We start from the raw sequence: 26666 nt of genomic DNA on the forward strand, positions 1-26666 counted from the left end.
TGCCATGTTGCTGTGCTGCACCCATCAACTCGTCATTTACATCAGGTATAACTCCCAGTGCAATCCCTCCGCCCTCCCCCCTCCCCATAATAGTCCCCGGTGTGTGATGTCCCCCTTCCCAAGTCCAAGTGATCTCATTTAAACCGAGTTTCAGTAAACACTGAATTTTTCAGGAATACAACAAAAGTGTAAATCTAAGAATGATTGTACTTTCTTTTGCTCTGAATTTTATAGGGATGTTCAGTCTTTCTGAGAAATTGCGTATTGCTTGCAACACTGCTCATGTTGTCTGAATCACTAATAACATACATCTGCAGATACTGCTTTCATGGTGATTATACAACTAAGAGCAGGCATGCGACCACTTTATTCTGGTTGTCTAGCCTGAGCATTTACATTCTGGAAATACAGATTACTGTAACTTATTTTCCTTTTATCTCATTTATATTATAGCTCATTAGGCTCTTATAATGATTTTTAAAGTGTATGTGTAGATTATCCACGAATTTCACTAAAGTATAGTAAAAGAGGCCACACAAAATGATGCTTTTCAAAGGAGGTGTTACAAGTGATAGAATTCAGAATTCCTGGGTTCGATTCCATTTGGAGCTGTAGACACCCAGAGTCATTTCACTCTTCAAATTTTTAAAGCAATTTTAACCAGAAGTAATTTAATGACCTGAGAATTACTTCCTTTTTAGGTACCATGTGGTACAGCAAAGATATATATGTATACCATCTACCTGTTTTGTAATTGGTTTGAATTTTACCAAATCCAAAAACAAAATAAGAATGGAGGTGTCTTCCTGGGATTGTTCTCCTCATTTCCCTGCTGCCTTTTTTTTTTAAAGCTCCTCTCTAAAAGAACATTGGAATCAAAAAGGAGCTAATACCATTGAGCAAAAGGGCAAAGTTACTTCTTTTAAAAGAAAAGCTCATTTTTCACCATGGTAACCAGCATATCATATGACATACATGCCACATGGCCTGTGAAATATGAATCCTTTCAGAAATATATTTCTATCAGAGCATAATGAGCTTTCGTATTAGTATAGCAAGGACTAGAATAAGGTGACACCTTAGGTTGATTTGGGTCAAGCCATTCCTATAATGTCTTCTAACAATTGATTTGCAGTTTCCAAGAGGTAACACTACCATTTCATTTTTTAAAATGCTTAATGAAAGTGAACCATAGGCTGTGAACACAAGATGAATGCATTCTACTGAGTTTTAGAAATGGCACGTTCCCATTTCCTGTGTCACAAACAAGCACAAAAATCTGGGACTCATTCGATTTCTCAGGATGTGTATTTGTAGCTGCTTACGTACTCCAGTTAAAACAAAAACAAAAGTTAAAATCGCAGCTAAACATAGTATTACCAGAGCCACTGCTTTCTTTTAATTATAGTAGCTAAAACCTCTTTGGTTCTGATTTAAATTTGACATTTGACAAAGGACTAATGAAGGAAAGGAAGAGGAAATCCTTTGATAAGTATGCATCACACCTTGGGAGAGGTAAAAATGAAAATATTTCACTCGACTTTTAAAAATCCTTTACCCTTTTTGCTTGGAGACACCTTTTGTTCAGTCAGCTCTTTTTTGTTAACTCCTTTGAAAATCTCTTGTAACTGTAGTACTTCCTAAGTGTACTTTCCCAATGCTAAGACACTTTATATTCAGTTGATCTAGTTTCTTCGGCATTCAGTGGTTTAATAGGTCCCTTAAGGCGCTGTGTAGTTTCAAATCCGATGACTCAAATAAGCACAGATTTCTATAGCTAGACACTGATCTGCTTCTTTCGGGGCATCCAATAGGGTATTAATTGTTTTGGAGCTTAAAGGTTTCTTTATAAATATGTAAATCAGTCTAATATACCTTAATAGTCTGGGACTGAGCTGGAAACTGATGCATGACTTAAAGAAGGTGGACTTCTTCCACAAGTCATAGAAAATCACACCTGCTGTCTACTATGGCAATGAAATTTTATTCTAGTAATCCTAATGGCAAAACCATAGAATTTCATGATGTGTTTAGGTATCAGTGAAGAAAAAGTCAAGAGTTATATATTTCTATTTCTGGATCCCATTCCTCATTCTCCTCAAATTTTCCTGTTCACTAGACCTGAATTCTCAAGATTTTAAGGAGACGATTCAAGAAAGATAAGATTTCTATACATAATAGAGAAAATTCACTGAAGGGTAATCAGGTTACCAATGGATTGAAGATATCGTCATATCTCATTCAACTTTGGATCCTGTGTATGTAGCATGGGTCTCAGTAGATTATTTTGGCTATCATTTTATGCAAAGTTTTTCATTTATAATGTTAGCCTTTTGAATTGTAAGAATAGTATCACTGAGAATAATCTTACATAAGTTTACATAACTAAGAAGTAGATAATCTCTTGAAATGAATATTTAGCTACATAAAGTATACATGCAAAACTTAAAGCATAAGAAATTTACATTTTGGCTTAGGAGATTCACATTATTATTGAATTATGCTATGTCCATCTGCTCAAGTACTGGATATATTTAGGCTCTTGTGAGCCAAATTGAAAGATTCAATGGATTATTCATCTGCTTCATGCTTTGATACATAGAAACATAGAAAGAGAGAGTTATCTTCTCTCTTTGTTTCATGATAAGGAAATTGTAAAATCTGTACTTGGGTTAAGAATGACTTTGTGATTTTCCTCTACACTCTAAAAGAGAGAAAATGGAGTTAAATATAGTAGAGTAAGTGCTTGCATTAATGCTAAATTTAAGAATGGCTTTACTTTAACCTAATATCTCAAACTATACATCAGTATATATCCGCATGTCGTAGGGGTTAGCTGAAAACTATTAAGACTTGGGGTTAAAAAATAGAAATATGATTTAAGGGATAAGAACTATCAACTTTGTGTGTGTGTGTGTGTGTGTGTGTGTGTGAATGGTTCATTTCTACATGTAAAGTCTACCTAAAATTATGTTGTCTTTGGGGCTGCTCACAAGTATATTTTTTATGTAAGACATGGCCACATGATTTGCATTGGCCAGTGAAATGTGAATATTGTAGTGGGTGCCACTGCTGGAAAGACACTTCAAGAGTCAGTGTCCAATTTATACATTCCCTTTTTCTTGTCTTGGTGAATATGAATGTGTACATTGAGATGGATCTGCCTTCAGCCAGGCTTTCTCAGTGACTTTGTTAAGTGAACACTCTGAAGGTCCATGCTAGATGTATGTAGTGAGAATCAGAGACGTTTGTGCATTAAGCTTCTGAAAGTTGGAGATTTTTGTTATAGCAGCATAACCTAACCTAATGTAACATACCTTGGCAAAACCAAAAATATCCATACAGATTATTTTTGTTTTGTTTCCCTGAAAGATAATGCAAGTTGGTCTGGTGTAAGCATTTATAAGAGAATCTGAGGGAATAAAAATAAATAAAAGACTTTTTGAATTTGAGCTACTTTGAAATTTGTAGACTTTTATTTTAGGCTTCTTTTTAAAGTTGTCAGAAGAGCAGACAACATGTAAAAGGAAGTTTGCTTTGATTACATTGAGTATTTGGCATGCCTGATAGTCAGTGGTTGTAATTTAAATTAGAAAACAACGAGTACTATATTTAGTATTCATGGTTGTTTGTTGACATCCTTTAAAGTTTGTGTAATATTTACATTTTAGAAAGATGTACTGAGCCCTAAATATTTGTGTGGAGAGAAGTATTTTAAAGCACAAAAAACTATAAAAGACTTATTAAAAGAGTTTTATTAAATTCTTCAAGCCCTTAAGGTACACTGAATTTTCTTTTGGGAGCTGTAGATACATTATGATGTGTTAGATTATCTCTTTGGTTATGGAAAAGGCAAAAGAAACTGGCTCTGGGGTCTTTAGCAACTGAAGAGAAAAGTGGCAATTCAGTGAAAAGACTGGCTTTTACAGAATGTGTCACTACTGAGGTGAGTATTGAGAAAACTGGTGTATCTAGTTTTCTCTCTTATCTCTGCTTTAATTCCTGGCAACTCTAGGGAAAGAATTTAGAACTGATGTGAGATCCAGACTGGCCTTTGACCTGTTTCCCATTTTGTGATCCTTTAGGAGGCTATGTCAGATATAGGAAGGACCACAGGGAGTAAGGGCCACTTCAAGGGCTGGGTGAATTTCCAATAACCCCTTCTTGATCTGAGCCATAATCTGCTGCCATGGCTGAATTGATTTTGTGTGATCAATTGTTAAGGCCATTTTTTTGTGGCATTTAAAATGATAGAATCTGCTGGGTTATGGTTAATGACTTAAATATTGAACAAACCAGAGTCTGCCAAATGACTTTGCTCTGTTTATTGAGCTCATAGGAAGAACATTTGATTTTTTTTTTTTTCCAGATGGAAAGAAAAAGAAAATTTCTGTGTGGAATGTCAGTTAATACAAACTTTTCACTAAGTTTCTGTGAGGATTTTTTCACTTAACTCTACTCAACAGTAATTAATTGAGCAGATACTATACTAGACACCATAAGGGTAGAAAGATGAGTGAAACTAGCCTCCATCTCAAGGAATTTAGAGTCTACCCGAGGAAATGATAATTTAGTTATATACTTCATCTTGGTATTGCAGATGACTCAGCTCCATTGATATATATGATAGCCTTCAAATGATTTGCAACTGGCAATAAGAAGATAAAGCAAGTTCCTTGATATTAAGAAGTTAAGATGTTTTCAATTTCCAAAAAGTTAAAAATTTACCTCTACCACAAGAAGCAAAGCAATTTGCATCCCCCTCATCCTCAATCCCTGCCACTGAGCATTATTCGAATGGTCCACCCCCTTCTCTGGACCAGTGATGCTTATATCACTAAGATATAAGTCAAATATATAGTCAGATAGAAGAATTGTTAAACTGCTTTAGCTTGTGATGCATAGTCTTGGAGATTTGGTTGGGAAGGTGTGGAGAGGGGGTTGGGGAGTTGACATTTCAGATATATTTTGATATTTAGAGAAACAAGGAAGCAGAATACTTTATTTTGGTAGCTGTAGCCTTGGCTTTACTTTTGGTAATGACCAAAATTACTAGATGAACGTGTCAGTGAAAAAGCTATAAAAATTTCAGCAAGCTCTATGCTCATAACACAGCAGTGCTTTTCCATACCTGAGAATCATTGACTCAGCAGATTGAACTCAGTAGACACGCGTAGTAAAAGAGTACAGATACCCCTCATTCCTGCCCGACATGTTACTTATAAAAGAGTTTCCTTGGCCAATTGACTTACTCTCTTTTTTAAAAAAAGTATAATAAGCCATTTTAAAGCATTTGAATAATTAGTTTTAAATATTATAGCAGATTCAAAGCATCAAATTAGATTAGGAAAAAATTCCTTAGTGTTCAGACATTAGTCAAAAGTGATGGTTAAAAAACACCTGTCCAACAGAGGAGACAGAAAACAAGAATTGGTACAAGAACAAAAGGCTCAGCAACCTGGGACCATTTAAGGTAAGAGGATTGTTTTTCACAGTTTGAGAGTTCCTGAGGGTCTTGCTGTTTTACAGATCAGCCATGCAGTGTGATCCTGTCACACATTGGAGAACAATCAACATCTTGCCATTAGCAACAACTAACTCCCTAACAGAGCCCTTCCTGTGCTCCTCCCCAACCCCAAGCTTCTTCCTGCCCACCATAATTTCCTACTCTGTTCCAGCCCTTGAACTCACTCACGTAGTCTGCAGGTGCATCGTGTGTCTCTTGCCTCTGAGTCTTTCTGATTGCTAATTCTTGAAATCCTTGCTAATTTCTTTTTTCTTTTTTCTTTTTTTTTTTGAGACAAAGTCTTGCTCTGTCACCCAGGCTGGAGTGGAGTAGTGTGATCTTGGCTCACTGCAACCTCTGCCTCCCAGGTTCAAGCAATTCTTCTGCCTCAGCCTCCCAAGGAGCTGGTACTACAGGCATGCACCACCAAGTCTGGCTAATTTTTGTATTTTTAGTAGAGATGGGGTTTCACCATATTGATGAGGCTGGTCTCGAACTCCTGACCTTGTGATCCACCCACCTCGGCCTCCCAGAGTGGTGGGATTACAGGCATGAGCCACGGCACCTGGCCGTCCTTACTAATTTCTAAACATACTTGAATTCTCACCTCATATGTCACTAGCTCTGAGAAGCCTTCACAGAGCAAGGTGGTCTTGGTCATGTGTTCCCATAACACCCTGTATTCCTGTATCTGGTCCATGCTACATTATATTGCAATTGCTTGTTTAATGGTCTCAAGCAGGGTTAGTGAGCTATGGCTCATGGACCAAACCCAGCTCTCACTTATTTCCGAAAATAAAGTTTCAGTGGAACATAATCATGCTTGTTTCTATGGCTTTTTTCATGGTACAGTGGCAGAGTTCACTGGTTGAGACAGACACTGTATGTCACACAAAACCAAAATCTATCTGGACTTTTCCAGAAAAAGCTTCCTGACTCGTGGTCTCAAGAACAAGCAATGTATCTACCATGTTCACCACCGAATCTAATATTTAGCACAGTGTGTGTACCAATAGATGTTCTACATATTTTAAAGGAATTAACTAAAAATAAATACAAAGCAATTGGCCAAGGAAAAATTAAGATAATTAGTCATAATAATTGCACTATTATGTCCTAAGCAATGTCCTAGGCGCTCATGTAACCTTCACAGCAACCCTAGGAAGAAGGCATTATTACACCCAATTTGTAGCTGAGAAACTGAAAGGAAGGTGAATAAATGATTTCTTAAATGTCACCAAGTTTAAATGGCTTACCTGGAGTTTGACCTCAGATTTCCTTTGTAGTAAGGTACTCTGATGTCAGGAGACTATATAATATGTCATCAGCAAAGAGCAGCCTCTGGCAGTAGAACGCAAGATTCAAATACTGGGTCTACCGAGTACTACTTTTCTGACCTTATCCAGGAAGTCATTGAATTGCTCTGTTCCTAATTTTGCACAGCTATACGAAGTTGTTTACCCTCTCTGGCCTTTGTCTCCACATATGATAAATGCTTTGATTTTACTGTCTTACTGGAATGCTGTGAAGTTTAAATGAGATACTATACATACAATGTTTGAAGCACTTGGCACATATGAAATAATGAAGACATGCCCATCATTATTATATAAGGCCGCCTCAAAATCTTTACTAATAGCTTCAGAATTTTCAAGAAATTGCATTCTGTTTATAACTTATATTTTACCTAATTTCAAGGAGGATTTTCAGTGCTATTTTGTCTAGTGTTCTATATACTCTGTAAAGGTAAGGAAGTGATTCAAGATATAGCCATATTAAAACAACACGAAGTATTATATCTTATTTTCTGTGATGGGCTAAAAAATCATCTTCCATCATTATTGCCATGAACTTTGGCTACTTTTTGGAGTTTTCCAAATATCACATGCATGATGCCAAATGTGATGCCTGAATCAGCATGTGGTTTACCTCCTAAGGATTTTCATCTGGTTTGTTTTCTGCTGATGTTATTGCCTCTGCTATTGGCCCCAACATTGCGGAAGCACTGGGAAACAGCCAGCCAGCATGCTTCCCCCCCTGCCCATATTTTTTTTTTTTTTTTTTGAGATGGAGTCTTGTTCTGTCGCTAGGCTGGAGTGCAGTGGCACTGTCTCAGCTCACTGCAATGTTCGCTTCCTGTGTTCAAGCGATTCCCCTGCCTCAGCCTCCCAAGTAGCTGGGACTATAGGTGCCTGCCACCGTACTCAGCTAATTTTTTTGTATTTTAGTAGAGACATTAGTAGAGATGGGGTTTTACCATGTTGGCCAGGTTGGTCTCGATCTCCCTACTTCGTGATCTGCCCGCCTCAGCCTCCCAAAATGCTGGGATTACAGGCGTTAGTCACCGCACCCAGCCCCATTTTCCCTCTTATAAATAATAGGATCAACCCACTGCATAAAGGAGTATGGAAGTCTGGAGTCTACAGCTTTTGGTTTTGTGTTGTTCTTGTTTTCAGATGAAACATCTGCATGTTATCAGGAACCATAAGAAAGTTTCATGAACATTTAAAAAAAATAAAAATATGGCTACTCACTGGAAATATCATTCACCATGCCATTACAGAAATTGATTTTACAGTCTTGCTTCAAATATATCCCAACTTCTTGAAAGTTAAACTTAGCAGAGAGGCAGAGCATTTTATTCATCAAATCATTGTTAGAAGAAGGATTAACTTTATTGGGTACTTGAGTAGAGTTTAGCCATAATGATGTAGTTAAGTTTGTTTTTACTGGTCCCATATGGGAATATTAATTTGTCCTGGATCCAAGGTTCTAGAATTCATCCCTACCTTTATAAGCCAGGAAGTCCCAACCCAAAAATGCTAAAAAAGAAATTAAACAAGTGCTGGTGAGGTTGCAGAGAAAAAGGAATGCTTATATACTGATGGTGGGAGTGTAAATTAGTTCAACCATTGTGTAAAACAGTGGAGTAATTCCTCAAAGACCTAAGAGCAGAAATACCATTCAACCCAGCAATCCCATTACTGGATACATACCCAAAGGAATATAAATCATTCTATAATAAAGACACAGGTATACATACGTTCATTGCAGCATTATTCACAATAGCAAAGACATGGAATCAACCTAAATGCCCATCAATGGTAGACTGGACAAAGAAAATGTGGTATGTATATACCATGGAATACTATATAGCCATAAAAAAGGATGAGATCATGTCCTTTGCAGGAACATGGATGGAGCTGGAGACTATTATCCTTAGCAAACTAACACAGGAACAGAAAATCAAATATCACATGTTCTCATTTGTAAGTGGAAGCTAAATTACGAGAACATGTGGACACATAGAGAGGAACAACAGATACTAGGACCTACCAGTGGGGTAGAGTGTGGGAGGAGGGAGAGGATCAGAAAAAATAACTAATAGGTACTAGTCTTAATATCTGGGTAATGAAATAATCTGTACAGTAGCCCCCCATGACACGAGTTTGTTTATATAACAAACCTGCACATGTGCCTCTGAACTTGAAATAAAAGTAAAAAAAAAAAAATTAAAATGGTAAGTTCTAGTCACAAACAGTTCTGTATTTTGGTCTTAAGATTGTACTGCTACCTGTAAAGAAAGAAAAAAAAAGGGTATCAGCAAACTTGTTGATCAATTACAAACTTTGTAAATTAAGAGCATTTCATTTAATGTTCTCTTAATTAACCCTAGTTTTAACTCTCAATAGGAGTTGATGCACTTGACTTTCACCATTTGTGTTTATTACATCGGCCTTATATTTGCTAGCAAGGGATTATCAGTAATAAGCATTTTTTTCATGAAATGATTTCAAAGACAAAACTTTAGTAATTAAGTTGTTAATGTACATTCCAGTGGAGTGTATGGGAAATACTGTCATTTTGCCTCATCATTTAGAGAAAGGGGAGAATCATGAACCATCTGAGTTTAGAAAAGGAGGCAAAATTGGAGGCACAGGCCTTTCATCCAGCAGTAATATTGGAAGTTCTGGTTACAAATGTTATTGGTTTCTTTTGGTGGTAATATATACATGAAAAATGAATCTTTAACCCCCTTTATGTGAAGTTTAAATCTTGCATTGATTGCTGGATGGTGGGACACGTTACAACTTGATTGATGACTGAACTTCCACTGTGAAGTGTTTAAGGGGCAAATATTCAGGCAAGATGAGTTGTCACTGTGTTACTGGAAATACATCTATTATCCTGTCAAGGTAAATCTAAACTCTTGAAATAGGTACTAATGTGGTTTCTTGACCTGAGTGGCTTAAAATGCCAGTTCAGTGCAGAACACTCTATCACAAAACAATCCACTGAGAATATCACCTGAGCAGCATTTCAACAAGCCTAAGTGATGTTGGCAGCCAACTAATGAGGACATGAAGTCATGAAATGAAGCTCCACAGGCCTGCACAAATTTACACATGCATTTTAACTTGCTTTGGTCTTCAGAATTGCAACTCAAGTTTGGTCAGCAATCAAGTAGCTGAAGGCTTATACTTCTCTAGACAGGTTCTATTTCTGTTCACTATGTGCCCGGGTTGGGAGTGGGGAGGGCAGTGAGAGGGAAGAAATCCTGGGAAAGCTTTGTTATCATTCCTGAAGGGAACCGTGTTCTATTTAGCTTAGAAGCTTGATTCTTGATACTAATAACTGATATTAGGCAGCTCCAGCCATTCTTAAAATCTATCAAGAGAGAGCAAACCTGAGCATTTAATTCTCAGAACATCAGAATCAGTCACTGAGTGGTCTGCTGTGATTGTACTAGGCTAAATTTGGGGAGGTGGCCTCAAGTTTGTCTTAACTTCTTTTTTTAAGGGTTGCATGATAAAATCAGTAAGTAGAATTTTGCTGCAGATACTACTGAATCATGGCTAGAAGTTTTGCTGCTCTACTAAATTTTAGTCAAAGGAGGACTGTGCATTTTGTATTATTTTAGTGTCTATCATTCTTATCAATATCTGTTCATTTAGCTTTATATAATTTCCATGTGAGAGATTAAATGAGTCATGCTACCTTATTATATAGGCTGACTCCAGTCATTTTTTGCATGAAAGATAGGCACTATCTTTTGCATAGTAAAATGACTGTTGCTGAAGCCAACATATAGTGGCTTCAGCAGTAGCCATCTTATTATGACTCATAATTTTATGGGTTGGGAATTCAGGTAGGACATAGCTTGGCAGTTTTTCAGTTGACCTCCCACTGAAGTCAGCTGGTTGAATTCAGCTGACAGTTGGCTGATGTTTGCTCATGATCCTGACACCTTCATGAGAGTAGCTGGAAGGCTGGGCTTATGTGGGATCATCTCCCTTTCCATGTCATCTCCAAGTCTTTCCATATGATCTCTTCAGTAAGATAGTTTTTCTCCTTGTCAGGGAATTCATGGCCATCTTTAATCTGTCACAAATGAATTAGTCAACTTAGTTTCCTTTGAGGTTAAGCACTGAAAAAAAAAAAAAGTCAGCATGCCCACTGATGTATACAAACCTAATGTATACTTCATTAATCCCTTACTTTCTACAGCCAGTGAAATTATCATCTTGAGTTGTGCCACTCAAATTTAACCTCTGAACATCTCTTGCATAACCTTCTACCTGGTATCCTTGTCTCCTGCATCCTCCCCAGTACTGCCAAAATCATTATATTAAAACACATCTGTGATTGTGTCACTTCTCATCAATGGCTCCTATTGGTTTATAAAGCAAAGTCCAGTAGCCTTAGCCTGGCACACAAGGCCTTCCATCATTTGGCTCCAGTCTTCTTTTTAACCATGACACCCACCATTCCCTTCCCAGCTCACCCCAAACCCCTTTGCTAACTGTCATGTTCCATTGCACTCTGACTATACTGTTTCCCAAATGCAACATGCCTTTGCATGACTGTATACTTAGCAGCTCTCTTCTCCTTGAATATTATCCCTTCTCCCCATGTCTACCTACTAATGTGGCCTATTCACCTTTCAAGGTTCCATTCATATGTCACCTGCCTTGCACTCCCATAACACTGTGCTTACATTATCAATACAGGAGCAGATCACTCTTTTGCTGATACTCATTTCTTGTGTGTCAGAGATGCAGAGCAGAGTGGTCAAGAGCACAGACTCTGAGCCAGATTGTCCCAAAGTGAATCCTGGTTTCACAACTTACTAGCTGTACTGGGTTGATTAGTGTCCTCATCCTTCTAAAACCTCAGAATGTGACTGTATTTGAAAATAGGCTTGTTGCAGATGTCACTAGTTAAGATGAGGTCATACAGGAATAGGGTGGCCTCTTACTCCAAACTTACTGGTATATCCTTATAAGAAAAACATGCAGAGACAGACATGCACAATGTGAAGAGACACATGGAGAATGCCATACGACCTTAGAGGTAGAAATTGCCATGATGGCATCTACAAGCCAAGGAATGCCAAGGTTTGTGGTGATACCAGAATATTGGAGAAAGATATGGTGTTGATTTTCCCCCAGAGCTTTCAGAGAAAGCTTGGCCCTGCTGACACCCTGATTTTGGACTTCTAGCCTCCAGAACCGTGAGAGAATACATGTTGCTGTTTAAGCCACGTAGTTTGTGGTATATTAATTAAGAAATTAATTAAGAAATTAATAAATGAGCTGTATGACTTGGAACTAGTTATTCATCCTGTTTGTGTGTTTTCTCATCTGTAAAATTGTCATAACAATCAACCCAACTTCATAGAGTTTTATACACATTAAATGAGTTAAGATGCAGTAACTACTTAGAACACAACCTACACACAATGAATGCTCCCTCTGTACTCTATCACTGATACTTATGTGTATGAATCCTCCCCTAAGGTAGAGATCATGTCCTATTTGGTTTCTATACCTTTTTGAGAAGCATTATGACATAGCAGAAAGAATCAGTGCTCAGAAAAACAAAACCTTGAGATCAAGTTTGGGATGTGGCATTTAAGAGCCACCGTGTGATTTTGAACAACTAAGTTAAATTTGAGCCTCAGTTGCCTTATCTGTAAAATAAACAACTAATGTCAACTTTGCAGTATTCTTGTGGAAATTAAAATTAACATGTATCTGACACATAGTAGGTACTCAAATAATGAGAACTGTATACTCTTCCCCAAAATCACCCAATAAAGTGCCATGAACATACTAGTTGCTCAAAAATGTGTTTTTAATTGGATCATAAATTAATTGTTTTGTACCCATTTAAATTAACATTTTTGGCAGTTCATTCTATATTTTTCTGCAAAGTGTTTTTGTGGTTTTAAATTTTGTGTCCTTCCACTTAGACTCCAAAGGTCATCCCTATCTTGGATTAGAATGCTGAGTTGAAGCGCATGATTTTTTAAAAATGTATCTTTCATTATTTAATGAACTATCCATCAATCATACCTTCTCTTGTGTTTTGTGAAGGAGGAGAAAATGATTTTAACATTCTTGACAAGCTTTCCATGACTGCATCTTGATGCCAAGTTGGTTTTCTCTTGTTCTCATAACTTTATCAGCAGTCTTGCTTAGAATATTTTATTTTGTTCCTGTTGTGCTGTCACTTTGGAGACAGCCAATCAACCTAAGCATGGTTCACCATGGTGTGTGCCACTCAAATATGCAATAAGAAAGTATTTGCAGCACCAGGCTAGAAGATGAAGTTAATTAATAGAAGTAGGCTGTAAAAAGTCACTTGGGGAAAATGTCAGGAAGAAATGCAACGCCCCATCGCACCACTGCTGTGCTCATTACCAAGCCTGACACAGCACAGCTGGGACATGGCGTTAACAATGGTGCCATGGAGGCCTGCTTGCTCCTCGGCAGCTGGTTATGTCTGGGCTACGCTGGGGGCTCCACACTAGACATCATTAGGGGTTTGTAGTGTTGGCTGGCAGCTTTTGATTTTGTTCTTTTAGCCTATTTGTGTCATTACTACCAGTCTGAGACATGAAGATTTTTAACTATGGGGAAAACCGTTGCATGGCTTTAAAGGATTTTCATAGGAGAAAAAAAGAATAGGATTTCATGAGAACCATGTGGTCTTATTAAGACAACTTTCTAAGTCATTACCAAGGAAAGAAAAGTCTTTCAACAGTTAGATGTTACAGTTATACAAAGGGCTGTATTTAAGTATTTTTAATCCTATAAAAAGTGCTTCAACCTTTGAAGTTACACACAAAATAATTTAGTCCCAAACCAATTCCATTGGAAATAAATATTCCAAATGAATCTTTTTTCCAATTTCAACTTTGTCAAGGTATGTGGTTCAATAAAGATTCTAATGGTGGCAGGTGAGCATAAATATAGACAAGATGGTAATTAAATAGAATTTATCTTTGTAGGAATATAAAAATCATACTTTTTAGGCTAACTTTTTGATAGAAGCTTCAAAGATGTCACATCCTTAATATCTTCAAAACAAGAGGAATACTAACCTAGCAATTGGAAAAAGGATGAAGAAAATTGACAAATTAATTGAAGAAAAGTAAATTGAAACAATCTACTTTTTCAGTTGTACAGTGACAAAGATTGCAAAGATTTTGAAAAACAGGACTCAAAGCTGGTAAGTATACAGAATACATTCTCTCTCTAAAATAAGTTAAATTGGTATCATTTTCTAGAAAACAATTTAGCAGTATGTTTATGTTCTTTGACCCAGTAGCTTTATTTCTAGGAATTAGTCCTAAGGAATAATAAGAAATTCACAGTATTAGGTGTAAACACTTCTCACAAAATTATTATAATAGGGAAAAACTAGAAACAATTATAGAAGAATGACTAGATAGCAGTGACAAATCCATGGAATTCTGTACACTTTGATGAATATTTAGTGGTATATGTACATACTCATAATCCAAGTAAAAGAAAATACAGAATTTTAGATGGAATATTACACTGTTGTATAACATAATATTTTTTAAAAATGGGAAAATGCATCAAAGTTCTAATTATTATCTCTGCATGGCAGGATAATGGTGATTTGTGATTTTATTGTTATTAACATTTATCATACTAATTAGCAATCATTATTTCACCATCAGAAACAAATGGGCCATTAATTTTTCAGCCTGGAGGCATTAGAGAGAGGTCCTCAGCTCCACATCGCCTGTGGTATTGGACCCTTCGAAGGCAGTTCATTGGCCATTTGGGCCAGCATGTGATTTGCATGAAGGTCTGATAAGCCAAGGAGGAGAGATCATGAATAGTCCGCCAGGACAGGTTCTCACAGAGAAAAAGACCCAAACAAATAGATATCCACCACTTAACTGCTGTGACCTGTGAGCACCAGGAGATGTGGTGTCCCTTGCTGAGGGAGAGTAAAAGTTAAGGTGGAAAAGTGTACCTGAAATGAGAACCGGGTTCTAGATTCTAAGACATCATTGCTGGGGAATGAGTGCCTCTTATGGGCTAGAGGCTAGAGAAAAGCTGAGCTTCAGTGTCTGGGAGAGCAGACCTGAGGGACCAGTGTTGAGGACTGAAGTCAGGATCTATGGCCAAGAGTGCAGATTTGGCTAGAGAAAAGAGCAGGGCAAAATGAGTTATAGAGCAGTGGACTGTATTGTGTGTTGATGTAAAGAGGAAAGGTTAAGCACTGGGCACCTGCCTCAAAAATGGGCTGATGTCTCCTGGGTTCCCTTTTGAGTTACTTCCAACACAGTTTTTGAGCACCATGGACAGTGGTAATGCTAAAGAGAATGACACATATCAAAGGCAACCAGAGGGGCAGCAGTATTAGTGTGGGGAGAGGAATGGAGTTGGAGGAACAGGGATGGGGCCATTGGAGAGGCACATTAGAAGCAGAAGGAAGGAGGGTGGGCTTCCTAAAGTAGAAAGGACCATCCTTCTCAAGAATGATTGCAAGGCATGCCAAGGACCCCTTGTTTCAAATGCAGTAGTTTGGGGAAGAGAGATGGAAGGCTGGAAGTTTAGCAATGTATTTATTGGAGATTGAGCTAGAGAATGTAATTGTGTTACTGTTACAGTGACTCATTCTTTACTATTGCATTTCCAGGCTGGCATGTCCCGGCAAATGCAAATATATTGAAATGTATGAAGAGTAATGAGGATAAAACATGTAAGTGTCTCTGTGCCTAACAGTAATACAATAAGCAAGGAAATGTCATTTTGTGATTTATATTTTATGATCTTTTTAGAAAGTGCTTTTTCATCCTCAGACATAGCTATAGAAAATTCTCATCTAGTCTCTAAGATTTTGTCATTTCCATATTGAATGATTGCTTTTAGAAAAAATTTTATTTGTTATAGAGACCCATGTATGCACTTCATTTAGGACTAAAGCAAGTTTGAATAACCATATAAAACATTAGAAATAAACTTAATTTGTCTAACACATTTTGAATATCACATGTTTACTTAAAAAATTAAAATTATAATTATGAAATAAAAGTGACGTATTTAACTGAATTAGTAAACAAAAATACAGAAATTCATTCATCCGCTCATCATTATTAAACATTTATTGACCATCTGCTATACGTCAGGCACTGGTCAAAGAGCCAGCGTTTGAATAGAAACCAAGCTGATAAGATCCTGCCTAATGGAGCATATATTCTCATGGGGGCAAGAGATAGTGATCTGAAAATTTTTCAGATATTGATGAGCTCTTCAGGGATTTCAAAGTACAGTGATGTGATAGAGACTTCTGGGTGGCTCCTCCAGATTTTGAGGTTGAAGAAAGCCCCTTGGAGAAGGAGCCTGCCTTGTGCACATCTGTGGCAGATGTGGCAGATGGGGGTGGGCATTCCCCGTGGAAGTGGACTGGCTGGAATGGGGAGGTGAGAGTGGGCAGAGAGGCAGGTAGAGGCTGGAAACCAGGCAGGGAGAGGAGGCAGGACTTGTTCTGACTGATGTGGGCAGGCAATGGAGGGGTTAAAACAGAGGCATTATGCTATCTGATTTCTATTTTTTAAAAAATTACTCCCCGTCTCTACTAAAAAAATACAAAAAACTAGCCAGGCGAGGTGGCGGGCGCCTGTAGTCCCAGCTACTCGGGAGGCTGAGGCAGGAGAATGGCGTAAACCCGGGAGGCGGAGCTTGCAGTGAGCCGAGATCCGGCCACTGCACTCCAGCCTGGGCGACAGAGCAAGACTCTGTCTAAAAAAAAAAAAAAAAAATTACTCTAACCTCTATGTGGAAAGTGGAGTCTAGGGTAGCAAGAGGGAAAACAGAGAACATGTTGGGAGGCTATTGAAATAGGTACATGAGAGGTGCTGATGCCTTGGGTGAGGGCTATGGAACTGGAGACGGAGAAGTAGAGGCTGTAAGTTAGAGATGCCTGTGGGTGTGCTCCTGGAAGCTAGAGAGCAGACACACAGGAAGGAGCTAGCCTCGGGGTACCACCAACGGTGAGGTGTCCAGCAGCAGGAGAGGGACATCAAAGGAAACTGATAAAGAATAGAAACTATAGTGGTGTCTCTCCAAGATGAGAGTAAGAATGTCTCAGAAAGGAAGGACTGAGACATCAGTTCAGCCACGTTTAGGCCACCACTGAGCACATGAATTAACTCGAAACTAGTAGTTAAGAGTACATAGCTTCACAACTTGGCCCAACTTGTGAAGTTTGGGCTTCAGCGGTTATCATATTGATGTCAACCATCCAAAGATCATAAAAGGATGGTTTACGAGGAGGAGTTAAGAGGTTCAAACAAGTGATTTTACTTGATAACTTAACAGTTTAGTGCACTTATGTATAACAAGTAATTTTCTATTATGGAAGTATAATCTTAGGCACGAGTGATATAGTAGGGAGTAGAATTGTTTCATAGACGATTAGAATGAGAAGAAGTATGAGAGGTTATGGTCTAACACCTTTTTCATTTTTAAATATGAGGAAACTGAGACCCAGAGCATTGAAGAGAATTTGTTCAACATCATATAGTAGCTGATGAAATATTCAAAGCTAGAACCTTGGTCCATGTTTCTTAGGTCAAGTATGTCCTTAACACTCACACACACATACACTCTCACAAGTGCATGTAGCACATAGGACAATATAGCAGTAGTTGATAATTATTTGCTTTCAAAAGTGATTTAAGAGTAATGCTGAAAAACAAACTCTCCTGGAGCATTTTCAAGGTTTATTTGATTCATAAAATTTCAGTCAACACTTCTTTTTCAAGAAGTTCCTTTATGAAGTGAGTTACATTAAACCATATAAGAAGAAAAAATATATTCTTTCTGAATCAAAAAATTAGCATAATAGATATCTGCATTAGAGTTTACAATTTTCATTAGAGACAAGAGTTTTTTCCACAATAAATATTATTAGTATTTTCTATTGCCCTGTTATTTGTGCTTGAACATAAGGTAGAGTAGACATAGATAATATCAGATTTGGAATTTACAGCAGAATCTGGTATCAGGCAAAAACACAAAGGAAGAAATATTTAATATTGTATATTATAATGTCAATTAGGATCAACTTAGTATAAGTTTATTTGTAGTTCTTGGAATATTTGTAAAATATTTTAGACTACTGAGCACTATGTTTATGTGTGCACTTATGTAAATCATTTTTCATTAAAGTCCCCAGTCGAATAAAGCATGATCATCTAGACATCTTCAGTGCTGCCACACTGCGCAGACCCAGGACATCATTCCATTGAAGTCCAGCATTCAGGGGCTGCTGTTCACATGGAATATTTTCACAACTCTCCCCGGAGTTGTACAAGTTGCAGCTCTGGCTGTCTTCTTTCTTCTTATATAAAAGATCCTGAAAACCTAAAACAGATTTTTGTTGTACCTACTAAAGTGCAATCACTTAATAATATTTCAAAAGAATTTGGTGACATTTCTGACCGCAGGGATGGGATAAGACAACAGGAAAAGAAAAACTTCAAATCAATGAATAGAAAAGGATTAGAGCAGGGAGTTGTTGGAGAGAAGAGAAAAGATAATGACTTTTAAAGCTCTGCAAATCACATCTCTTGAAAAGTAGATGTTGTACTGAAATATAATCCCCTCAGCATCAAGGGTTTAACATTCGAGTGTTCCTACCTAAATCAGTGGGATTTGTTCCTCCAACTGATGTGCATAAAAACTGAACTCTTAACTAAGTTAAAGAAAAAGTTTTAAACAGAATCTACACTTTAAGCAATTGAATTATGGTAACATGAAGATTTTCCTCATATTTTTTTTCTTTTTTGTGTTCACCAAGTAGTATTTTTAAAAGCCTGGGTGTGCAATTTGTTTGCCTCTTCCTGAAATTTCCAAAACAAATTATGCCTAGCAAAAGGATAAGGATATGATCTCTTATGTGTGCAATAAAAATAACACTCATAATAATATCAACCAAAAAAATAGCACTTTCTATATGCAAGGCACTGTCCCAAATACTTAAATAATTTAGTAACATATTAATCCTCACAACCGACTCTATGACATAGGGTTTATTATTAGTCTCATTTTAAAATGTGGTTAAAGAGTTAAGACATCATTAAATTAAAAACTGAATCATTCTAAAGGAAAATGAAGGCAAATAACTATTATAATGAGTAAATTCAGAAGACAAGTGATTTATGTAACATACAGGATTTTGGTCATTAAAAACATATAAAAGCAAGACAGGCAGCTTATCTCACTGACAGGGTAACAGGAAGACCTCAGGTCAAATCCAATGAGATCAGATTTGTCAGAAAAAATGATTTTGTCTCCAATCAGTAATGACCTTTCAGCCTGCCCGTGGATTGAGGGAATACCTTCAAAACATTGACTTTATCACTGAGCTGATGAAAATAATGGACTCAGTCAATGAATCAAGACATGTATGTTGAGATTGCTCTAAATTCATGAATCCTGGATTGTAGGGAGTAGGAAGCACTGAAGAAAAGGAAAAAAAAATCTATATGCTATCCGTTCTAAAACTGAGACCATCTTTTAATCCTCAGAATGTTATTAGTATTTTCTTATAGATTCCTGACAATGATGCATATGGATGATGTTAAAATATCATTTTTAAAGTTGATTGGTATTACAAGATAGATACCTGTATTAGTTTTCCCAATACCTTTCACAAAAAGTCTTTTTTTTTTTTTTTTTTTTTTGAGATGGAGTCTCGCTGTGTCGCCCAGGCTGGAGTACAGTGGCGTGATCACGGCTCACTGCAAGCTCTGCCTGCTGGGTTCACGTCATTCTCCTGCCTCAGCCTCCCGAGTAGCTGGGGCTACAGGTCCCCGCCACCACGCCCAGCTCATTTTTTGTATTTGTAGTAGAGACGGGGTTTCACCGTGTTAGCCAGGATGGTCTCAATCTCCTGACCTCATGATCTCCTGACCTCATGATCCCCACTGCCTTGGCCTCCCAAAGTGCTGGGATTACAGGCGTGAGTCACTACGCCCGGCCACAAAAAGTCTTTTGTAATAAAAATTATCTAAACAAGTCTCTTAAATGTAGATAGGATTACCGTATTTTCAGATGCTCCCCTGGGAACAGAGTTGACTCACTGCTTTCAAACTTACAACTCTTGGGTTTTTGTGACCCCAGCACACTAAAGTCAGTATCTGAATCTGCCAACATCTCCCTTGTTATTTTAATCACCTATGATGTTTATAACTTGCAATATGGACTTTTGATGATCTATATTTTCCATGATGAGAAAGACCCCCTTGCCATGAGGACTGCCCATGTTCTTTTTGGGAACAGGAAGGCAAAGAGGATGTGTGTAGCAACTGGCTTTGCTGTTTACTGCATGGCACACTGAGCTCTTGACAGTGGACTGTGGAAGGGATACCTTCTATTTCATAGTGTATTGTTCTGCCAATTGCAACTTTTTGCCTTATGTTGGTGATGCATGAGAATAGAAAGTATCAGGCATTGGCTCACTCCAGTTTGGCTTAAAATCCTACGTAGCCCACTCTGCCCAACCTTGAGAAACCCATTTTTTTTTTTTTCTGGATCCTCACTTTCTTCATTTTCAGATGGGAACAGTAGGATTTGTGACAAGGACTGAATATTAATCAATTAATTAATATTTTTGCCTGAAACATGTCAGAAAAAATCCCTAAATGCAAAAAAGCTATTATTTAGAGTAGAAAAAATAATGCCAGCTCACTTACTCTTGAGTTCAAGTGAAATAAAAACTTAAAAACTCCACACAAACTTCAGATACTCTCAAACAGTATATCCCATGCAATCATTAAAAGATTTTACTTAAAACTTACCGTCAGTAAATTCAGTGTCTTCTTAATTCACAGTTGTTCCAGTGATAGTAAGCATTAACATCATAAACCTGACTATTGCCCCATTCCAACTTAATTAGCAAATATAAATGATTTATTGTTCTAAAATCAAAGGATTGAACAATGCAGGGTTCTGAGTGACGAATGACATTTAATCTGTCCACAAGTGACCAAAGATTTGCTATACAGGTACTCAACTTTGGTAAATGTAAACATAAGCAACATAATCTTTGAAAACCCAAGGAAGTAAAATAAAACTTAATGGAAGAGTTGCTGGTGAATTTCTAGAGTCAGATATCACTTCCAGTTCTTAGTCATTCATACTGATGACATTTGGCCCTGCTTTCTTACTTCTTTAAGTTTTCCATCTCTTTCAAGCAAGTTACATCATGGAAGATGCTATGGGAGTTAGAAACACTTGCCCCTGAAAATCTGGTTCTAATTTAGGTCTTCATAATAAAGCCTGACACATTGAAGCAGACAGTGTCAGGAACTGAGACATCAGGGTCAAAGTCTAGAACAAGATGAACAGAAACAGTTGCCTTGGGCTTTGTGGAAGTAAAATGGACATCTGAATGCTACTGGATGAAATAATTGATTTTTCCTGAGGCACGTATGATTTTAGTCCTTAGAACTTCTAAGCTTTTTCAAGTTTTAACTTGCTAAGAATTATTTTTTAATATAAAGTACAGCATGAGAAAATCAGCAGGAGTGTTCTTTTCAGTAGATATCAAAGCTAGATTTTCTATGTTTTAACATTTTTGGAAAATTAAATATGACAGTATTGTTAGAAGATACGCTCTTGGCTGGGCACGGTGGGCTCAGGCCTGTAATCCCAGCACTTTGGGAGGCTGAGGGGGACGGATCACAAGGTCAGGAGATCGAGACCATCCTGGCTAACACAGTAACACCCCGTCTCTACTAAAAATCAAAAAAAAAAAAAAAAAAAAATTAGCTAGTCTTGGCGGTGTGCGCCTCTAGTCCCAGTTGCTGGGGAGGCTGAGGCAGGAGAATGGTGTGAACTCAGGAGGCAGAGCTTGCGGTGAGCTGAGATCGCACCACTGCACTCCAGCCTGGGCGACAGAATGAGACTCCGTCTCAAGAAAAAAAAAAAAAGAAGAGATGCTCTCCTGTGGAAATAACGTTTCTATCAAGTTAGCATTATTTTGTTTACACATGTACCGTGTGCACACATGTGCACACAGTCTCACAAATAAATGTCGCGTAATAAACGAAAACTAGATAACAATGGCTCAAGAACTGCTCCATGGGTACATATGGGCTGTCTGTTTCTGCCCCACTGTATCATTATTGTGTTTTCCACACCATGGCTAGAGAGAGTGAATCTGAATTTAGAAAGATAAGCTGAAAATAAAAGTGAAAACAGTGGATTTCAAACAGGCAATTATCTTCCAGATGAATTCAATCATAGCAAGAAAAAAATCCCTACAAACAAGCAAAACCACAAAGCAGGCGATCACATCTGGCCTCTGCAAGTCCTTAAGGAAGCTACCACTATGTCTGTGATAATTTTGAATTTATATTCCTCAAAAAAAGAATGTTTTAAATATCTTTCACACTGTTATCCAATATACATTGAGTCACTGACAGACTATGAAGATTTATCTTATGCACCTAGACAGATATGTCTAATTATTTCCATGTTTCAGCAGCATTTGACTTGGAAGAAACAAAATGTAACAATAAAATCCCTCTTACATCAAATCAGTGGTTCACTGTGTATTAAGATCTCACCATCTGTGGAGTGTGTTCAATTGGAGATACATCATCCCTCAGTCTAAGCTGTACTACTGCAAGTAAATTTCACTCCACATTGGCCTGTCCTAGCCACTCAGGGGTATCTGATAACCATATTCACGCCTCCAGTGTAGTCGCATTGTAAACCCTTGATGTGGTTAAACAGTGCACTTGTTAGTTGCTGTAATTGGCACATTGAGTATTCAATTAGCAGAGTTCCTTTCTTCTGCCGTAAATTCAGAATGGTCCACATTTAAAATTCATCACGAGAATGAAGTAATGTGAAAGAGTGAATTTCTTGAGCTCTTGCAGTTATTCAGATGGGATCTTACCCGTTCTCAATACGCAGAGATTATGGGTTTAAACTCCCACACTGTTGCTGAGATAATGACACCAACTCAAAGCATAAATGTGGACGATCTAAATTTAGTCAGGTAGCAGTGGATTCTCCTGTAGAAATGCTGCCTTTCTGCTAGGAAGGATGAGGAAACGTAGCTAGTCACACATTGATGTAAATTAGTTTTGCTCCTGAAAAAGAGTGTAATGTACAATCTGCAGTAGGCAGCTCTTATTTCTGATAGCATCACAACCTGTTCTCCCAGTGCTGTTTATTGGGTAAAAATTGTTTTATTAGATATTGATTAAATGCCAAACAGCAAGGAAACACCTTTTAGTTTTAAATATATGTATTTTATAGATACAGAAAGATATCTATGATGTCTTTATATTAGTTTCTACCATTGAAGGATTTGTTGTCATCCTAAAGGGTCAATGCGTGATGGTACGTGTGGAATCAGAGAAGACTCGGGTTCAAATCCTAGCTCTACTCTAATAGCCCTGTGAAGGTAGACAAGGTTCTTAAATTGGAAATTCGATTTATTGTGCTGTTAAAGGAATCTTCCTCACCTGATCGTGTTGTTCTTACAGTGAAATGAGATCACACAGTGAAATGGGGGATTGAGTACAGCGTAGATGCCAGTCCCTGACTGTTGTAGTTAGTGGACACAATTGCTCTTATTCTCTGTGCTGAAGAGTAGGTGTTTATAAGGGCACCTGCTCTTATAGGATTTTTCTAATAAGAATTGCTTCGGGATGCTATAAATCTGTCATCTTGTGACTAGGTGCTCAAAGTCTTTGTCTCCCTCCCGTTGGTTCTGTCCTTTCTGAAAACAACTTATTTCATTTCTTAAATAATTTGCTGTCCCCACTCCATCCTGACAGAAAAGCTCAGAGGAGACATGATTTCCTTGGAGACTCAGAGATGCCATAACTTACATATAACCATACAATGGCCCATGTGAGCTAGGTGGCTAAATGCCGAAATACTTTTGAGAGACCAAAAATATCAAAGAAGTAGAGGCAATGTATTGTCCCTGGGAGGCAGGACGCTATGAGCGGGTGATAGAAGTGGCTAACGAAGCAGCATCAGTCCACACCACGAGGGGAGACCAAACCTCCCCACATAACACCAGCTGCCCGAGCAGGCCCTTGGACTCCACGTTTGCAGTGGGTAGGGAAAGAAAGACCTGTCCAGAAAACAGGAGCATGGAGCTCCTTAGACTTGAAACATAGACCCAAGTCTGCCTTTTACTAATTGCATATAGTGGATACATCATTTGCTTTCTCTGAGTCTCGGTTTCCTTATCTCCAAAATGAAAATCACAGACCTGTCTGCTTATGGGAATGAAATAAGATGTCGTGTGTGAAAGCACTTGGTAACCTGTGGTTCTGCTTAATACTAACCACTCCATGGCTCTGAAATCACACACTGAGGGGCATGTGAGGCAAAAGATGAAGCAAAAACTCCCTTTAATCCTCTGTGGTTTGGCTTCTCAGTTGTACAAGAATTGCCTAAGGTACTGGTTTAAAATACAGATTTCAGGGTTTCACCCCATAAGTTTCTAGTTTCTTTGGCCCATGGCGGAGCCTGGAATCTGCATTTTAAACAAACATATAGGTGATTGGTTAGAACTGGTTGGTCCCTTGGGCCACATTTTGAAAACTGCTGTTCTGCCCCTCTTAGCCAGACCACTGGGGATGGGTGTGTTTTGGGGGATTACTAAGAGCTAATAATGTGGAAAATCATATTGTAGGCTGGAAACTTTGATACCTCTATTGTACTTTAAAATTTGGAAAGTTTATAACAAGTTGAATAGGGCAAAAAAGTTTTCTTTGCCCAAGTGAGGCATAGTTTTTAAAGGTGAGGGAATGAAGTAAACAGATAAAGGAAGAAAGTCAGATAGATAAGATCAACATATTTACTCTCAGTAGTGTCTTTAAACTCTCAGCTGCAAGTATCATAATTTGCTTTGATAAGTTTTTTAAGTTAGTGAACAAAAGATAATTTAAGTTTAAGTTGAGCAGAAAATAATTTATTGCTTTTGAAATGCTGGCTGCCCTGTACAGGATTGTCTCAATCTTGAACTGTCTCCAGTTCATGAAACCCAAGGCTACCTATTGACAAGGGGAAAAAAAGCTTTTCTGAGGTACATGAAAAGATTCAGGCATTTTAAGGTTCTCAATCATATCACCTTTTCTTTCTTAGGTTTTAAGCTGAAGGATTCCATTTGAATTTGCACGTTTTGTTGAAATTAAGTGGAGGGCCTTTCCGAATTGTCAGCTTTTATTTCTTGCCCATTCAAGCTTCCATTTAGAATTGGTATAAAATTAAATCTGCAGTGGAACTATAGCTATAATTTTTAAATCAATATGGATTTTGATTGTGCAAGTGGCATTCTTATGAGTAGTGGAAGCGAACAACAAAACAGTGTCACATATAATAACCTCATGAGTGTTAAGAGTCAGTCTTACTGGCTTTTTTTATTCCAATGTTTATGAAATTTTTAAATCACCAAAGTCAGTCACATCTCAGCCTGTGTAAAATTCTCTAGCTCTTGGGCTTTTTTCATTTTTCTTTCAGGTCTCAGTTCATATACTAAATGTGGTTCTAAGGGTTCCAAACTACCCCTTGCAAAGGAACCCCTTTCATCTCTATCACTTTATTTGGCTTCATTTTCAAGCACTGTCTGAATTGTCAAGCATTTCATTTCATGTAGCACTGTCTGAAATTTTCTTATCTGTGTATGCATTTATTTACTGTCTTCCTCTTCCTATGGAATGCAAAGGTTATCAGAGCAAGGACTTTTGCCTGTCTAGGTTATTGCTCTTTCTAGGACCTGAAGCTATACCTGGAACACAGGGGGAAAACTAATAAATATTTACTGTATATATGAAGAGGAGGAGTTAATATAATAGGCACAGTTTTCTCAGGGCTCTATATTCTGTCCTTTGCCTATTACTGAAGTCTGCTGGAGGAAGATTGGAGGGACTTAAATGGATCTCACAGCTCTTACACATTCCTTAACTAAATGGCTTCCACAATTTCTCTCTCTCTTGTAATGTTCTGTGGCTTCACACCTCGAGCCAGGTGTCTGCTCAATTGTGATTTATGCAGGCCAGTTCCAAATAGCAGTGAAATAGTGACTGAATAGTAAAGGGCCACAGATGCATCTATGAGGCCAGGGTCAGGGGGAAATGGTCTGTGCCCTTTCATTTCCCTCTCTTTCCTCTACTTTTCTTAGCTAGGAGGTATCCTTATGTCACCTGTCTGAAACCTGTATACTAATGTTGCTCCAATCCTCCCATCTTTCCAACATGATAGTTTCCCACCTGGTGTCTGAGCAGTATTTTGGAAGAAAACACTCTTATTTTCAATTCCAAAACAAAGATAGCCAGTGATGTATGTTGCAGAGAGAAAAGGAAGATAGGCAAGGACAGGATTTGGAATGGAGGCAAGAGAACATTGTTTTAGAAAGGCAGGGATTTGGTGCCCAAATCAGATTGTTCTGCCTTCTCCATCCAACTCCAGAAAGACTTGAAGAACTCTCATCTTTGAGTGGCAGGATCAACTTCCATGCCCTGAAATTTCCATTTGGTCCTCGCATATTCAATATGGAGCAGAAACCAGTGCATTTTGTCAGTATAGGCTAGCATCACAGAAATGAAAAAAAAAAAAAAATGACAGTAGACTATAGCTCGTTTTGATTAGTGGACATTTTTACAATAGACCCTTAATTATTCAGTCACTATTTCACTGCTACTTGGAACTGACCCTGTTAGTCTTAGTCATCTATGTTGCATGTCTTCCCTTCACTTGTAAACTCTCCATCTAGTGGTTTTCCCAGATGCTGAATTTGCCCCCCACCACTGCCCCAAGAAATAAACAACTCATTAAAAATAGAGCAAATTTTG

General features: G+C 37.9%; 1 protein-coding gene across 1 annotated transcript in view; it reads left to right on the forward strand.

Moving 5' to 3' along the window:
• The window catches only part of KCNB2 (potassium voltage-gated channel subfamily B member 2), a 418770-nt gene that overhangs the window by 61169 nt on the left and 330935 nt on the right, over positions 1–26666 (forward strand). The gene's annotated exons all lie outside the window — the stretch shown is intronic.

This window comes from Theropithecus gelada, chromosome 8 (genome assembly GCF_003255815.1).
Source record: "Theropithecus gelada isolate Dixy chromosome 8, Tgel_1.0, whole genome shotgun sequence".
Lineage (NCBI taxonomy): Eukaryota > Metazoa > Chordata > Mammalia > Primates > Cercopithecidae > Theropithecus > Theropithecus gelada.